The sequence below is a fragment of the Elgaria multicarinata genome, chromosome 2, assembly GCF_023053635.1.
Source record: "Elgaria multicarinata webbii isolate HBS135686 ecotype San Diego chromosome 2, rElgMul1.1.pri, whole genome shotgun sequence".
NCBI lineage: Eukaryota > Metazoa > Chordata > Lepidosauria > Squamata > Anguidae > Elgaria > Elgaria multicarinata.
Window position 1 is genome coordinate 122114467 of NC_086172.1, and position 13870 is coordinate 122128336.

Here is a 13870-nt window from a genome sequence, read left to right on the forward strand (position 1 = left end):
AATTTTAGCTGCAAAATGCAATGCAAGCTGGTCTCAGAGGACCTTCCTTTAACTGATATTGTAGGCTAATATTCTTCACCATATGAAAAAGATTCACTTAGGCAGCACTCCATGGGCACAATGGTGGCATAGAAATAAGATTTATTTGCAATCATCACTACCACAGAGCAAGCCCTATAATGGTTCCTAACTTGTGTCTGGTAATCTTCATCCTGCCACTTGTGTTGACCTAACCATTTCATTGCCTGAAGCTCTCTAGAAAACTAGAGAGCTGACACAGCTCTACTGTTAGGTTGATGATGTTTGGGTGTGATTGTATCAGTAGCCTAGTCAGCTTCCTTTTCAAGACATGGGTTTCAGCAGGACCATGGGAAGTTTTTTTGCTGAAAATTCCTTCAGAGACCTCAGAAAGCATTCTAGATCTATCTGCCTCCAAAGGCAGACCATAACAATAGGACTTCTATCCCTACTGCAAGTGGTCACAATTTCAAACTGAATCAGGTAATAATCTGTCCTTGACAATGGAGTTATTACCACCACCTCTACCCAAAGATCATTATTCCCAAGCCAGTACAGAAGTCACAGTCTAATATGTGACATGCTACAAGTAAGTGTTGGGCCAGATATAATCTGAGGCAGGCCTCTAGGGCTCCCATACCCCTCCCAATTAAACCAAGGGCAAGAACTCTGACTTCCTTCTTTAATGGATAGAAAACATGTCTCCTTAGTTCAGATACATTTCTCCAGCTAATGAAGCTCTGCTTGAAGTTAGCATCTGAAGCAAAAGAAATTAAACCACTGTTTACCATAAGGCCATTAGTAAACCATTAGACCTCATGAATGGACCAAAATGTTAATTCAATAAGGAGAGAAAGATCTCAGAATAGTATATTCAATCTACCTGTGAGATTTACAAATGTGAGGCCTCTACCATAGTCCACTAGGGGTGAAGCTGAATGGTAAAACCAGTGTTTGGGGGCCTTGCAGAGTTCCAGTCTTAGAGAAACTTGGAAGACTGACCAAGAACTGAGCCTTCTTATCATTTAGTATGCAACATGTTGCAGTATACCTCCAGTAATAATCTAGGTTTTATCTTATTTCTTTTAAAGTATACCCCTTTACTCCAGTTGTTTTCAGTAATCATTTATCTTGCTTACTATTACTTGACACATGTTGCAGAAGGGGCGAGGAACAGGGACAGGCTGGTTAACTTTGGGATTTCCCATATTTCACAGAGGTTGCATTCCTATTATCCTCATGCACTGCATTTGGGGAAGGCACTACTGTGGTTCTCCAGGAAGTAAAAGCCAGAGAGGGAGAGTCCCAGAGGAGCCAGCTTGTATCTAGGAGCAATTGGGACCCACACCCAGGAGAAGCAACAGTTTATTTAGGTTGGTCCAAGGAGCAGCAGGTCCCACCTATACTTGGGATGCTGAAGGGGTGTGATGTATTTTGTACTCATGAAGACTGCTACCAAGAAAAATCTACACTGAAATTGCCCCGATCCAGGTACTCATGGCAGAGAGACATGTATTTGTAGCAAGCTTCATACTTTTCTATTTCCTAAGTAGCAATTGTGATATGTTAAATAGTCCTTAAGTTTCCTCAATAGTCATTACTGTCAGAAGACCCAAGGGCAAAACAAAGCTCCAGTGAGCCATAATGCATTTAGTTGTGCAACACACAAGGAGAAATTCCATTTCGGCTCCACCCAGAGATCAGCACACACCTAGAAACGCAGAGTTCCTTCCAACAGTCATCATTTTACTCCCTGCATCAGAACGCAAAATCTTTTGCATATTATTCGAGGAAAGGTCTAGTCAAGAGCAAATGCTTTTTAAAGCAAGATCTTAACTCTTTCACAAGATGGGAAACACTCTGAAAGGTTTATACTGCCAACCATCACCAAAACATCAAACACTTTGATGCAATCAGGCTCACAGCTGACTTTAGTATCTTTTAGCATCTTTGGAAGTCATGAGAAATTCAGATGGGCATATTTGCAGCAGCTTGTGGCTTTTGCCCTCCTCCCTTAGACCAACTCTTCAAAGAAATAAATCTTGCTAAGTGCAACAAGTAAAGAAAATTTAGCTGGCACAGAAAGCTGTTAGACTGGTTCACAGTTTGTACAGCTTGCAAAGCTCCGCTGACATTTCTTTTAAGGAGCTTCTGACCTCTTCTGTGGCCAAGAAAGGACAAATCACAGATGGTATTTTCTCTCCGCCAAATCAGTATTAAGTTCCTTGTGCAAGAATACCAGCAGAGCATATTAGCCTCTTTCCTTCATGGTCAGAATAATCGGAAAGCTAGATAACAAGATCACACGAGCTGAGAGAGCAACCCCTGGCATCTGCATGTCTTTACCTCAAGTCTTCAACCAAATGCCACTCAGCCAGACATTTACAGAGATATACCTCTCAGCATGATGAGGGATGGCTTGTTTTCCACTTGACCTACCAGTGCAAGACTGCAGTAGATACTGCAGAGGTCTACGTCCCATCTTCTAGTGCCAGCATCAAAGGCACAAGATTTGCTACCTTGGTTTTATTTCTGTATGAACTACAGGTCAAAGCTGTCTCACACTTTACCTTCTCACCTGCCTTCCCAACACTTTTGCACATCTTATCCAGATTCCTTCACTAACTGCAGTGCCTCTTTCCCATTCACATGACCATCTTTGAAATCCCTGGGCTCTAAGCCCACGTCCAATCATAGGAAAAGAGAAGGTGGCCAAGGCACCACTTCTAGAACTCCTCCAAAGCCTGTCATAATATGAAATGCTACTGTAGTTTGAGCTCTTATTTGGGAACTTCACCATTTAGTCTGTTTGGCTGGGAACTGCAGTATTGACATTGCTGTTTTAGTCTTCTGCTTGAGCAAATTTCATTCTGGTGGCTAAAAGTTGGAATTAATGTGAATTGCTTCTGGATGTTTTATCCAGAACGTAAAACTACTACTAACATCAAGATGTAGCCCCTGGAAAGGTGGAGTAGAGCAGAGGAGGGGGGTTGGTGTGGCTGAAGCTACCTCTTCCCTCTAATAAGAGGTGCAGCTGCCAAACTCCACTGCAGGGCCTGCGGCTTCGTGTTTCAGTGTGGGAAGGGCTGTCCCCAGAACCTTCACAAAGGAGCTCTGTCGCCACCTTATGTCTCCTTCTCACCCATCCCACATTCAACACAAGCAGGGGAAGGGCTCCCCGGCCAAGGGGACCCCCACCCCCAAAGTCTTCGCCTGGGCAATTAGAGGAAACGAAGGGCTGCAAGCATTAAAGGATCCAGGTTCAGAACGCTGTGCTGATTCATCCGTTCCGAATTTTTAAGAACTTAAAATGGTGTCTCCGCCTGTCCCGCAGAGTTCCTGGGTGGGTGTGGTTGTTTCAGCACAGGACAGCTGCTGCTGCTGCTGCTGCTCCCCCTACCTGCCCACACAGCCCAGCGAAAGGAATGTCCGCAGAGAGCAACGTGGGAGACCAGCATCGCGGCTCCTTCAGTCAGGCTGAATGAAGGACTTGCTGCTCCCACCTACGCGCTCAGCCTAAAGGGGGGGCAGCGAAGGCTCTTGACCGGGAGAAAGGGGGAGGGCGCGCGATCCCTCAGGTCTGCCCGTCCGTACCCCCACCCCGGTCCTGAGAGAAATCAGAGACGCCGCAGTCCGTCTCAGCCCGACCCGAGAAGCTGTTACCTCCTGGAAGCTGCAGCTGCTGGCTCGAAGAGGACAATTGCGCTCTGTCTCCCCCACTCACGAAGCGAAGGCTCGAGCCCCAGCCCAGAAGCCGAGCGAAAGGGGAGCTGGGCGCCCTAGTACTTGCCGGGGAACAAGTCCAAGGCGCAGGACTCGTGAAGGAACCTTCCTCGCCCGCCCCCGAGAGGGTAAATCCCCGTCCCCAGCTCACCCGCCCGCCCCGAGAAAGATTCGGCTCTTGGAGACGCTACAAGAAGTCGAGCCCCACAGGGAGAAAAGGTTACTAGGAGACTTACCTCTCCAAGGGGCTGCTCTAGAGACTCTCACTCAGCCGAGAGTCTCTGGGCTCGTGTAGAGCGCAACAGGCTGTCTCCAAGGGAAAGGCACCTCTTTTTTTTCCTCTTTTTTTTTTTTTTGGCGAGAGCCCACCCTGCCCGTATCAATCCGCCTGCCTCTCTCCTGCGCAGCCGCTCGCTCCAGCTCTAGAGCCGGTTCTCTGTCGCCCCTCCCCCTATTTCAAGCTGCCGGACGTACAGGGAAGGGGGGGCCCGGCCCGCCTCCCTGGCGGTGGGCGGACTTCGGCAGACCCCCGGAGACTTCCAAGAGGACGCTGCAGGAGGACTCTGGACGAATAAGGCCTGCTGACGAGAAAGGAGCTCGAGCGGGGACCCAAGGGCTCCAAGGCGTCCTCCACCCTCCTGCCTCTAGCAGAGGGAGGGAGCTTTTGATCCAATTAGCCTGCTGTCGCTCTGGGAATGAGCGGAGGCCCTGCCCAGCAGCAGAAGGCTGAGCTGGCCACCTTAGAAGAGGCTGAGGGTGGCCGGGCGGGATATATTAGTATAACCACAGCCAGGGTTCAGCTCTCAAAGGCTCAGGCTTGGGATGTCATAAAAGTAGGTGCGCCTCTGCCCATGTGGAGAGTGCATGACTCATCGTTGAATAACCACACCCCAGCCCCGTGGTCTAGGAATAGGCAGCAAGGCTTCCACGCCAGAAACTGGCGTGATTTTCAGACGCGCATAAGCTTCGGTATTTATCTCTATCCCATTTTAAAAAGGGGAAAGAAATTAGCAGATGACCACAGCTATTTGGCTCGGGAGAGCAAACTCGCTTCCTTGCCGTTCTGTGCCAAGGCTGGAAGCGAGAAGCAACGAGCATGCATTGAGGAGGCTGGATGGCTACCTCTACTTCGTGAGGTGGGGTGACGGGGAGGAAGGAGACGGGCGCATTCGCGTAGCCGTTGGAGCGAATAGTCAACTCTTTCCCTGCCAAAGAAAGGAAAAGCTGTGATTCAGACAGGCGTTCTCTGACGCTTCTCAAGCAGCCTTTAGTGGCTGGCTGGGCATGGCACTGCTGCGAGGAAACTCGCTTGACCGGGCTGTTGGCACTATCCTCTTAGAGCAGTCAGATCACCTTTTTTTTGCTGCTCGACGTCTCTATTGGGCACCAACACTAGCCAATCAGTTGGTTTCCAGGAGCAAAGGACTGAAATGTTTGGCTGAAGGGAAAACAGAGGTGTTTCACCACGTGTCTTTCTCCACCCTTCATCTCAGAAGGAATTCGTGTGTTTTCACTTCCCTTACCAGGTTTAAAGAGTTGCATTATTTGTGTAGCAACAAGCTGGTGTGTCTTTTTAGTCAGTCTGGTCTCTCCTCCTCCTAAAAATAGGTTCTAGATTTATTTTAAAATAATGCAAAATCATCCTCTCTTTTTAACATCCCATCCAAGTGTTCAGTTCTTACCTTTTACTGCCATTTAGCTGGAGTGACATTCTCCACTTCCTTTAAACTGGATTTGCGATACCCCCACATTTCAGACAAGATTTAACATTACATGCATGGAATGTTTTCTTGTTCAGTTTTCTGCTAGCCGTGGCAATCTTGAATTTTCCTTTTTGCATATCTTATAAATGTGAATTTTTTGGTTTATTTTTCAACTAACATAATGCTACTGCCCGCCAGGCCTCAGTTTTCAAAGTCCATGGTGCTCATTTCTTTCTGGAGTTCACACCCTATTTTTCATTAGCACAGTTGGGTGAGAGCTAGTAGTTGTTTACTCAATGATAATTGAAAAGCACTTTGTATATATTGGGCTCCATCACACTTATTTTTTTCCCTCTGGTTTACCTCTGAGTTTTTTTACTTCCGTTTCATAAGCGTGTCAAGAGCTACATCATACACGGTCCCTTTCATGTGGGTTTTCGCTTGTTTGCTCTTCCACTCCACCTTACCCCTTTTCCTTCAGTTCATTGGCTGTGATACTCTGATGGGTGTGGGCTCCCCCGCCCCCCGCTATGGCTTTGTTATTTAGCAATTACTGATTTAAGATTTCATCTAGGCTTTGTTTCTGCGGGCAATGAGTCCATTCAACTGACTAAAAAGTCCCTACGAAGTGCTGGAGGAGGAGAACCGCCCCACTCTTCCCTTTCGTCAGCAAGACTCCATTAGCACACACACCCAACAAAGGAAAAAACATGAGGGGGAAATAATCCAGACTTTCCCTGCACCAAAATAAAATGCAACAAGAGGGGAAAGGGGCGAGATGAGTGCAGGACAGGGATGACGTCACGTGAGCCCTGTGAAGCAAATCCACATACCAAGCATGGCGAGTGTGCAATAAATCACCAGTGTGATGGACCTCATTGTATCAGGAAAATACTTGCATTCCTATAAGTTGCAAGACTTCGCTACCAATTGGGAGCTTTCTGCAAGCATGTATATGTAGTGCACCTCTTTTAAAACATTAAGTTTTCCATGTGAAAAAATACAATTACAAATATGCAGCCCAGGCCTAAGCATATTACTCACAAGTAAATCCAATTGACTTCATTGGGATTTAATTCCATGTAACAATTTCCAGAGTGTAGCCGTAGTAGCTTATTGCAACAAAACAACAAAGAGGCTTGTGATATTTTAAAGAATGATGCATTTATTACTCTGTGTTAGGCATAATTAGAAAAGGAATTGAGAATAAAACTGCCAATATCATACTGCCTCTATACAAATCTAGGGTGCAACAACACTTAGAATACTATATACAGTTCTGGTCACCATACCTTTAAAAAAAAAAACTTGTAGAGCGGGAAGAAGTACAGATAAGGGCAACTAAAATTATCAAGGGGCTGGAGTATCTTATCTATGAGGGAAGGTTATAACAGTTTTAGCTTGGGAAAAAGGCAGGTAAGGGGAGACATGATAAAGGTTTACAAAATTGTGCATGGTGTGGAAAATGTGGATAGGGAGACATTTTTCTCCCTCTCTCTAAATACTAGAACCTGGGGTCATCCTAGGAAGCTGATTAGTAGGAGATTCGAGACAAAAGAAAATGCTTCTTCACTCAGCACATACTTAAGCTATGGAATTTACAACCACAAAATGTAGTGATGGCCACCAATTTAGATGGCTTTAAAAGGGGGTTATACAAATTCATGGAGGATAAGGTTATCAATGGCTACTAGTCCTGATGGTTATATGCTACCTTCAGTATCAGAGGTAGTATGTCTATATACACCAGCTGCTGGGGTGCTTGGGCGAGAAGGTGATGTTGCATTCATGTCTTGCTTGTGGGTATCCTATGGGCAGCTAGTTGGCAACTGTGTGAACAGAATGCTGGACTAGAACCTTTGGCCTGATCCAGCATGGCTTTTCTTACATTATATTCTTATTTAGTCTACCATAAGCTTTTGTGTACTGAAGTCCACTTCATCAGATGCATGGAATATTATTGAGCGTTTCAGGTTTTCATACAGTACCTATGGTGCTGTTGCTGATAACAAACATCCTGGCACAAGGAATGCCAATTAACAGATGTAGTGTGATAAAAAATCTATTATTCTGATTGAAGCCTCTGGAAATTCTGACTTGGCAATTTCTTACTTTGTTCTTCCTTTGAAGTTCCTTTGCTCCACAATGACCAATTTAAGGTCTCTGATAACGTGTCCTGTGAGGCTGAAGTGTCCCCCACTGGTTTCTGAATATTGTCATTTCTAATGTCAGATTTGTGTCCATTTCTTTTCTTTACAGGATGGCTGTTTGCAACAGCTGCACTGTAAAGGACCATTTTTAATAATGGCCCTGTTCAGACAACACACTAAACATTGATGATTAAGCACTTTGAGCTAAACATTATGGCTTAGCGTGTCATGTGAACCATGACTTAGTATGTTGTGTGAACCATTCTTAATCATGGTGGTTACATAACCATGGATTAAACACACTTCCTAACCACTTGCTGCAAAAGCCTAACCATGGTTTAGTGTGTTGTCTGAGCAGGCCCAATGTGATTGTCATCAGTACTTACTGCATTGAATTTCCTTCTGATTTCACCGTTTACAATTCTCCCCTCCTCCCTTATATACTGTATATAAAATTGAAACTCTCCATTATATTCTATGCATCTGATGACATGGAGCATGAAAGCTTATACCAGAATAAATTTGTTAGTCTTTCAGGTCCCAGACAGACATTGTTGTTTTAATTACAAGAAAGTGTGCATAGAATTGTAGTGTAAAAATGTATCGCATGCAACAGTCTTTGGTTTATATTGCTCCATTTGATTCAGAAATAAACCCAGATGAATGCTAGCCCAAATAAAGGCCAGTAGCCCACTTCGAAGTATCTGTCCAACACTGAAGATTTAGGCTTCAATCTTGTGACACCACATATTTAAAAGTATAAATTTCAGTCTCTCTCATGGGTGGGGAACCAGTGGCCCTCAAATGTTGGCCTTCAGCCACCATCAGCCCCAGTCTGCATAGCTTAGTGGGTAGGGATGATGGGAGTTGTTGTCCAATAGCTGGAGGTCCACACCATTCCTGCTCTTGAGGGTAGATTAGAGCACTACATTACCTCTCCAAAAGTAATAGAAATTATATAATTTAACACATTATTCCCTAAACAGGATTTTCCAAGGCCCAGATGTTCCATTTAGTTGCTCATGGTTACATAAATGGCACCTCAGGTGTAAGATGATTCCAGTGATTCTCAAAAAAGATTCCACTTGCCTTTGTTGAAGCATAAGCACTCTCACCTAAGCAGCTGCTAACAAACTCTTCCCAGACATCCACTTACTAACTTAATTCTTACTTCCTGGGAAATCCCAGTACCTCCCTTGAGCCTAGAGTCCTTTGTCATGGCATAAGATTAATTACAAAAGGATTACTGCTTTTCTAAACACAGAACTCCCTAGTGTTTATAGATTTACTTTCATTTCTCACTTTTCGGATATAATTACAGGGTACCATTGAACAAGTTTAAATGCAGATACTTGCTTGGTTATAAAGAAGATGTTACAAATAGGAACCTGTAACAAAATGTTGCATCCTCAGCCCCTGACATGAATGCTCCTGTTTAAGAGGTTCATTAGACGAACGTTTTATCGCACACTCGCTACTGCCCACTTATGGATGTGCACTTGTCCTTTAGACAATGACATCCACCTCCTGTGTGCCTCCCCCTCCTTTTTCCATTGTAAAATAGACCCCTTTTAATGTCTTTTTTAAAAACAAACAAACAAACACCAGAATGTGCAGCAATCTCCTGCTGTGTGCAGGAAAAGCAGTGAGATGGAAACGGCCCCTGAATGGGCTACCTGGTCTTTGTTTACTTCTTCTTCCCCCTCTGGGCAGAAAGAGGAAGTAATGAAGAAAGTACCCTATATTTATATGTTTCTTCTGGTTGCAATATTAAGATTATGGTCGTAGTTGAATAGTAAGAAACGGGAGTAGGTAATGGGGCAGCAGTTGAAGGTCATAGAGCACTGGAAGCAATGGGCAGTATTCTACATTACCTGTGTGCCAGAGAGACCCACTGCTAGCACAACGGGAGCTAGCAGTTCTTAAAGTAATGCTCGTTTCCAAAACAAGCCAGTTTAGCAGTGCTCACAGAAAGGAGCTTCACTGACCTGTCCTGATTTGGGAACAAGTGTTTGTACTCATTTCAGGAGTTGCTTTAGGCAGCACTAACTCCTGGTTGCGCTAGTGGTGTATCCTGCTGGTCCAATGGAATGAGTGGAAGCACAACAGGATTGGGTACTGCCCAATGTCTTCCATCCAACTAAACTGACATGACAATTTACACTTACCGGAGAGTAAAGCCCTATTCAGGCCTTTTAAATCCCGATACAGTAAATTTGTGAGGAGAGGGAACATGCTGACACTTCCCCACTGTCCATGTGTTTCCATCACCCTCTACTTTTCAGAACTCTAGAAAATTTGCTGGAATTTGGCCTTTGAGCTGAAAGAAGCTCTTCACCACTAGAACCTTCCTACCACCTGTTATCTGATGCCATTGGTTGAACCCAGGACCTTCAACTTGCAAGCATGTGTTCTTCCACTGAACTATTGGAATCTAGATGCTACTGATATATTTTCATTCCCCCCACTCCTGCTGCTAAGAGAGCTAGGAACATGCTTTTTATTTATAAAAGCCAACATTCTCTGAATTCTTTGGGACACGAGATTATGCTTTGGATACAATCTAGTCTATTCAGCATGATTACACCCATGCAGATTCCTAGACCTGCTGCACATCATGGTTTAATTTATAGTATCACTAGAGTCCAAGACATTGAAAACAGTACATACAAATAATAAAAATGTGAATAATTGTTATTACTGAGTTTTCAAATTCTTTTCATGTTCTTGATAGATTTGTCTATCCTATGAGTTTTCCACTGCTGGTGCTGATTTAGTTAGCAGCAGGCTTGCAGAGACTATAATGACTATAAAATCAAAACAGAAACTTCTGATTGCTAAATTTAAACAGTTAGAATATAAAAACTTGAAAAGGGCAAGTGCTCCCACCAAAATTGCACAGCACAAACATGCTTAATGGGGAAGTCCCAAGTTAATTTTGTGCCGAGACATCATAGTTGACCTCTGTTGGCTGGTCAAATTAATCTCACCCTGAGAAAATATTCTGTAACATCCCCGACTGATGTCTTTTCAACTTCTTGAGACTTCACAGCTTCCCTTATTCTTTGGATGAACTTCTTTTGAACCCTCAGCTTAAACTGTCAGCTTTTTGGTCCAACTAGCCTGTAATATCTCACGATCGCTACCCAAGGCTTCGGGTAGAGGTTTTTCCTAGCCCTGCTACCTGAGATCCTTTAATTCAGGACTGGACAGCTTGTAGCCCTCCAGATGGTCTGCCCTACAACTCCCATAATCCTTTTCTATTGGTGATGCTGGATAGGACTGTTGGGAGTTGTAGGCCAAAACATCTGGAGGCCTACTCCTGCTTTAATTGGAGGTGATAGAGATTGAAATGAAGATCTTATGCATCTAAAGCATTGAAACGAAGATCTTATGCATCTAAACCATTGAACTATGGGCATGAACTAATTAGGACATGTTTTCTAATATGTAGCCAATCTAACTGCCTGTGGTTAAACTTTAAGCCCATTATATTTATGCTTCCCTCAATGGAATTTGTAGCATTTTTTCTTCCTCTTGCAGCAATCCTATGAACACTAGCTTGGAAGTAAATCTCACTGAACAAAGTGAGACTTACTTCTGAATAAATATGCAGTGGTTGGACTGCCAGTTGGAAAGACCATACATTTTGCATATTGTTTTTTCGAAGACAATGAGTTAGGGCACAATCCTATTCAGATGCAGACGGCACGGTTCTGCCTGACTGCAAGGGAGATGGTGGGGAGCTAGGACTCCTGGGTCTGAGGTTGGAACACTGTCTCCAGCGTCGGATACAGGAATCCAGAAAAATTCTATGGCTATAGGGGGGTTAGGGGCCATAGGATTGCTCTTCCCATCTTTGTTAAAGCATTACTTTTGGTTGCTGATGTACATAGCCATCTAAAGACAATGAAGGCAGTTTATAAACTGCAGCTAATGTGTGCCTTTTAATTTCCACACATGATGTTTGCCTGTGGATCAATATATTTAAAATAAAAGAATTAGAGCTGAAACGATGGATTACTTTGTCCTTTTAATCAATTGCAGCATCAATCATAGATATGCTTGCTGCAATTTTTTGTTGGCTGCAAGTACTATACTTGAACTTGATTGTTCTCTCCCTCTCCCATTTGGCATGACAGTGATCTAACAGAGACAGTTGGTTGCTCTTTCCTTCCTGGCAGAGTAAAGCCATTAGTCCATTATTCTGCTTTCCTAATACTAAGTTTGTGTTGGAAGCCTCTTTCATTTCAGCAGTGTTTCTACAGACAAAATACAAGAAAAGATTGCTGTTCATATATTATATAGGTATCTTAAAGGCTTCTAAGTGACTTCCACATTATTTAAAGTACATAATGAAATGAGAATTTTAATGAGCTATCTACACACATAGCCAGGGTTTCTGGTCACATGTACACTGCTTACACACACACATACATCTGTATGTGCAGAGGGACTGTATAGGTGGTACAGTGAACATGCATAGGTCAGAAGGTGAGGCCTGCTGCTGACATCCCACACCATTATTATTATTATTATTATTATTATTATTATTTATATAGCACCATCAATGTACATGGTGCTGTACAGAGTAAAACAGTAAATAGCAAGACTCTGCCGCATAGGCTTACAATCTAATAAAATCATAGTAAAATAATAAGGAGGGGAAGAGAATGCAAACAGGCACAGGGTAGGGTAAGCAGGCACAGGGTAGGGTAAAACTAACAGTATAAAGTCTGCACAACATCAAGTTTTAAAAGCTTTAGGAAAAAGAAAAGTTTTTAGTTGAGCTTTAAAAGCTGCGATTGAAGTTGTAGTTCTCAAATGTTCTGGAAGAGCGTTCCAGGCGTAAGGGGCAACAGAAGAAAATGGACGGAGCCGAGCAAGGGAAGTAGAGGCCCTTGGGCAGGCGAGAAACATGGCATCAGAGGAGCGAAGAGCACGAGCGGGGCAATAGTGTGAGATGAGAGAGGAGAGATAGGAAGGAGCTAGACCGTGAAAAGCTTTGAAGGTTAACAGGAGAAGTTTATATTGGATTCTGAAGTGAATTGGAAGCCAATGAAGAGATTTCAGAAGCGGAGTAACATGGTCAGAGCGGCGAGCCAAGAAGATGATCTTTGCGGCAGAGTGGTGAACAGAAACCAACGGACTGATGTGAGAAGAAGGAAGGCCAGAGAGAAGAAGGTTGCAGTAGTCCAACCGTGAAATAACCAGTGCATGAACAAGCGTCTTGGCGGAAGAGACAGACAACACGTGATAGTTGTCTGAATAGCGCTAATGTATTGAGCCCATGGCAAGCAGGATTACATGAATTAGCGCTGATGATTATGTGCTACCTTCAGTATCCAAGGCAGTAAGCATGTGTGCACCAGCTGATGGGGAACATGTGTGGGAGGGTACTGTTGCACCGTGTCCTACTTTGTTGGTCCCTGGTTGACAGCTGGTTGGCCACTGTGTGGCACTTATGTTCTTAATTGATCTATAACTAGCAGTATAGGAACAGGTTGCCAGTGCCAGCCACACATTTTCAAGGCTTATACCATAGGGACAGAACCTCAGGCCCAGGTTTACTCCCAATTAAGCCTTCTGGGTTTCTCCAGAAAGCCACATTCCTTTCCCCTGAGTCACCTCCTTTCTGCCATTCCCTTGATCATCAATAGTTTGATGGTTTCCTGGCTGACGTAGGGTTTGTTTCCCATTCTAAAAGGCCGAAATACCTCCCCTATGGTTTGGTTACCCACAGTAAAAGCTAAAATAAGCTGGTTCTTTTTTATTTCGTTCTGTCCCTTTTGACCGATCCACCACTGGAATATTGCCCCTGATCTTCTCCAAAATGGAATTTGGCCCTTGGGCTGAAAGAAGGTCTGCACTCCTGGCCTATACAAACCCTCTAAACTAGTCTCATAGTATCGCTTTTTAGATTGAGAAGTCATTTTATATACACCATCCAAGCACAATGCTTGGAAGCGATATCACTTCATTCCTCTAAAAGCAGTTGGGGTCACCCAGAAGTGCCCCTCAGAATTCATGATACAATGACTCCAAGAGCTGATTCTCCCACTTAGAGATGGATATAAAGGCTCTATTTGTATGGGGAAATCTGAGAACTGAGTTATGGTCAGGAGAATGACATGATGTGATTCTTATTGGCCTGTAACACTTCAGATTGTAAGGTGAATTACATGTTTGAATGGATCCCCGTGTTAAACTTCCTGCAGTAGTAAAGTAGCATGTGAAATAGAGGCTTTTTGCCTTATTCACTGTGGTTAAAGCTGT

At 43.9% G+C, this 13870-nt stretch overlaps 1 protein-coding gene across 1 annotated transcript in view; it reads right to left on the reverse strand.

Moving 5' to 3' along the window:
- Window positions 1-4072, reverse strand: part of PACSIN3 (protein kinase C and casein kinase substrate in neurons 3) — a 33756-nt gene extending 29684 nt beyond the window's left edge. The window contains exon 1 of the mRNA XM_063117497.1: window positions 3978-4072. The gene's annotated coding sequence lies outside the window, so the exon portion shown is untranslated. The remainder of the gene's footprint in view (window positions 1-3977) is intronic.
- Between the last annotated feature and the right edge of the window lie 9798 nt (window positions 4073-13870).